Here is a 4,808-nt window from a genome sequence, read left to right on the forward strand (position 1 = left end):
TGAGATCTCTTCTGAAGCACATTGGGAATTGTAAGGAGTCCGGTATTTTAGATTGTGCTCAGAATTAACTTCAAAAAAAAAAAAAAAAAAGAATATTTAAAGTTTGTAGGAATGTTCTTTCTCCTGCTTTGTGTCATGAATTTTTTTTAATCTAGTTTCTTAATTAAGGGTGAGTGAAGGAGATGGTAGTTTTAAAGTGCCCTTGAGAACACTCTCACTGGGTTACTTTTTAATGATAACCGTTCTAGTTGATGAGGATTTCGTGAACACTGTCTGTCCATCCCAGAGCTGAGTTTAGGCCAACTCGTGAAGGGGTCCCTGAGCCTGGGAGGAGGAGAGTATTGGGAGCAAGTGTATTGGAGTTTGTGTGAGGGTCGGTCACCTTCATTTAGGGCACTCTGTGAATGTTAGAACTAAGCTGGTTTCTCAAGTACACCTGCCCAGTGACCCTAATCTTTAACCGTTACAAGCCAATTTACTGTCATCTGCTCCTAGTACACTGACCTCTCTGTTCCCCACATGCCACTCTTTACCATTTCTGATGCTTCTCTTTACTCTTTCTCCTCCCAATACCTTCTTTTTTTCTATTTTCTCTTTTATTCTCTATTATTTTCTTTCTCCTTAATTTCTTTTTCTCTTTTTTTCCCACTACACTAAATTTATTGTCTAGTTTTCTAATGTGAAAAAAAAATTCTTTGAAAATGTCATAACAATAAAACTTTTATTTTATTTTCAAAGGGTATTTAAGGTAGCATAATTGCAGTCGAAAGGACACTGTATGAGGAATCTGATGACGTGGGTTAGAAGTCAGAAAAACTTCTATTTTGGTCTTAGCCTTGTCATGTAACTAGTTATAGGATTTACGGCAACTTTCAATCAGTTTGATGTTTAGAGACATATTATTCAAGCACATGGACTTTGGAGTCAGACTGAGTTCAATTCTTTCTTTCTTTCTTTCAGACTGAATTCAATTCTTTCCTTCCTTCTTTCCTTTCCTTCCTTTTTTTTTTGGTGGCTGGCAAGTATAGGGATCAAACCGTGGACCTTGGGATTATCAGCACTATGCTCTAACCAACTGAGCTAACCTGCCAGCTAATGAGTCCACTTCTTGACTCTGCAACTTAGTAGCTCTGGGACCTTGGGTAGGTTCCTTAAATTCTGTCATGGGTTGAATTGTCAACATTTATTTTTCTTTTCTCTTAGTTGTTCTCATCCGTTTTCCCTTGATTTTGAAGGAGTGTTATTTCATACATCTCTTTCATCTTAAAAATCTTGATCCTCAAAAACTTCTATATTCCAGCTTATGATTTGAAGACAGCATTTTGTGATATAAATTTCTCTGAGATGTTTTAACACATGAATTCAAGAAAGTAGAAAGAATGGTGAAAGGGATGGGGATGGGAGAAGAATTCAATTTAGGTGGCCATTGAATTAGAGGAAAACCGGAAGTTTGGGTGTAGGTGTTCAGAATATTTGACTGATACATCTCTGAAATAAACATCGTTTTCTAACTACATTGTTCTGTTAAACTACACCTGTTCTTATTTACCACGAGAGCCTAGAAGCTTGCTCTTTTAGGCAGGCCACAAGGTCAAGAACTATGGAAAAAAGCAAGGAAGCGCTGTATGCATATCTAATGTAGAGAACTGTTGGTGTACCACCAGGAGATCCTTTGGCTCTTACTGCACTATCTAAATAGAAAGAGAAACATATTTCCATCTTGACTTGAGTCTATTGGGTGTGGGAGGATTTGCAAGTGACAAAAAAACAGTGAAAAACAAGTGTCCCAGATTTGGGTTTGTTTTAATATTAAATGTTGACAAGCTTTGATGTTAAAAAAATCTTTGTTCAAATTTGGCCAATTCTGGTGTTAAGTTCAGAGTAGAGATGTGTCAATATAAGAGAGAAGAATACCTTCTTAATTAGCCCAATGAAATACAGTATTTGGGGAAATGGCTGTATTCTAAGGCAACTTGTTTGTATTCTGTTGCCATGGTCACATGTATTGGTAAGTGATGACTTTATGCTACTCTCAATGATTTTTATTTTGAAAGATATACTCTTAGCTGAGATTCAGGAGTAGCTAAAGCCAAGGAAGCATTGGCATTATCTCTTAAGGAATCCTTACTCCCGCTTTCCCTACCCAGGCTACTCCACTTTTCATTGTGGCACCCACTTTCATGGTTTGTTCATTCTTTTGGTCTTTCATTTATTCTATCATCCACTCCTACAATTGCTCACATATTTTAAGTGCCTACTATGTGCCAGGCACTATTCTAGAAGTTGAAGATACATTGGGGGGTAGGGGGGACATGCAGGTATTGGGAGGAAGAGTGAGTGTTCTGGGCAGAGGCAACAGCCCTGTGGCTTTGGAGCCCTGTGGAGGTAATGTGACCCGCCTGGGTGGCTGGAGCATGGTGAGCAAGTGGGGAAAGGCGGAGGCCGTTAGAGAAGTTAGCGGAGGCCATTAGAGAAGTTAGGGAGTGTGGATGACTGAAACAAGGGCCGTGGGCCTGTGTAGGGACTGTGACTCTCATCTGAGTAAAATGAAAACTTCAAATGTAGCTTAAAAGTATGTTATGCCATTTAAATACTAAATGCCTTTTATTTTTCTCTATCACTGTCGCATACATCAGCTTCAATGCTGAGAAATTGGGAATGTCAAAATGATCATGAGTAGCAACTTCTCTGTACCTTGTGTTTGGTGTCTGCTGTGCATGCGAGTCAGGAGGAATCAACGCGACAGTACGGGAGATACTCTCTAGTCTTCACCTTGCAACCAGTTGCTCCTTGGGTTTCCTCATCTCTGAAATGAGGAGGACGAATGAGAGTCATGGTTTTCGGGCTCTGATCTATGGAGCACTGGGCATTCCTGAAGGCTCTTTTTTTTTTTTTTTTTTTTTTGTTTTTAAATTTGCATGCGAGCTTCACTTACCAGAAAGTGCCTTTTGGTTTAAAAAAAATTCCTTATTACTCAGTGACTCTTCGTGACAGTGTTTATTATCTTTCATTGAAATCAGAAGGTAATCTGTCAACAAACAAGGCTTTTGAGATCCCACTCCTCAAGACTGGTGAGATGGCTACTATCATGGTACAGACTTCAGATAAACAAATAATATAAATGAAAGTCTTAGCAGGGACTTCTTGGTACAATTTAAAAACTAATATTGGGGAAAAAAATATGGTTGATGTGTAAAGAAGGGTATAGGACTATTCCAGCTTTTAAAAATAACTCATGACATGAGGGTTCTTCATTTTATGTGTTGCGTTTACTGAAAAGTAATCATATCCTCATAATTCAGTCGTATAATTGCATATTTTGGGTACTTATAATTAAATGTATATTTTAGTAAAAGTTTTGTTTTCTGACTGAGGAAATGTAAAAATTTGTTCTTTAAGATATTGACTGTCTCCTTCCTTTCCAACCCAGAATCTCAATCTGCTCTTTTGGAAACTGAGAAAAAATGTTCAGATGCTGTCCATCAGCTAAGGAGATATTATTAGGATGTCAGATCCCCATCGCATTTATTTGTCTTCAAATCGTGAATACTCTGTGATTTATCTTCCCATCAGCCAGTTGGCTAGGCTGCCTTGGGTTCTGTGAGCCTTCAGGGGAATCCAGTCAGGCAGAAGGGGGATGTTTTCTTCCACTCATATTTTGCAAAGACAATCAGCCTTGCAGTGTAACTGAATATAAGCTCTTCAGAAACTGCATCATTCTATATCCAAAGAGTTGGGCCTAACAACAGCTGGCTCCAATAAGAAACTGTGGCCACTGCAGAAGTCTGTGCCAAGAGATGTGTCTGGTTGAATAGTCCCATGGATATGATCTTTAGAAAAAAATCTGTCAAGAGTTTTTTCTAAAATCAAATAAGATTCTTAAGTTGCATTGGTGGATGAAACATTAGTACCTGTTTAATTTCCACAAAACCTTTTGTTCTCTTACTGAAGAAGCCAAATTTTATGACTTTTTTTCCTTGTACCAAAATTGACTTACTACTTTAAAAAAAAAAATCTGCAAGAAAGGGAACATTTGTATGGAATAGTAATTGTGAATATCAGTTGATCTTTTGGATATAATGCCGTTTGTTGAATTTACTTGTATTTTTAAAAATAATATTAGAAATAGTAAGAAGACGTGTTCTCTTCTGTTGAGGGTGATATGATAGAAGATGAGAAGACTCATACCTGGGTCCTGTACTCAGGTCTGTTTCTGGTTATTGTGTGACAACATACTTAGATTATCTGGGAATAGTGTTCTTCTCTTAAAAATTAAGGAATTGGAGTCTTTGAGAACTCTTCAAAACATAAAATGACTTCCCTTTTAAAAAGAAGCTCTGCACTGGACATGAAAGTTGTGCTCCTCCTAGAGGACAAATAAAGTTATAACATTGGTTGAGGACTTCATTGCATAGTCCATGGGTGCTTTTCAAAAACACAGCTAGACTGGCTATTATCATAAGAGTAAAGCTACTCTTAAAGATACTGTCGTAAAAAGCAAGTTTACCAGCTTATTTTTGTTAGAGCAGACACTGACATCAACCTGGGTGCACTTTGAAGAGGTGTGGGGGACTCAGCTGATGGTTATTTGACTACAGTGATTAGCCAATAATGAATGAGATAAAAAAAATAAAAAGAAATAGTAGAGCGAGCAATAATTAACAGAAATAGTGCCCTCAAAATATCCTCTCATTATTTTGTCAGCTTTTTGTTTGTTTGTTTGTTTGTTTGTTTGTTTGGGGACATGGCTAAATTGTGATCTGAAAGAATATATAAGATTTTTCTAAATTCCTATGTCTAGGGCATAT

The sequence above is a fragment of the Galeopterus variegatus genome, unplaced genomic scaffold (genome assembly GCF_000696425.1).
Source record: "Galeopterus variegatus unplaced genomic scaffold, G_variegatus-3.0.2 Scaffold7875, whole genome shotgun sequence".
Classification (NCBI taxonomy): Eukaryota; Metazoa; Chordata; class Mammalia; order Dermoptera; family Cynocephalidae; genus Galeopterus; species Galeopterus variegatus.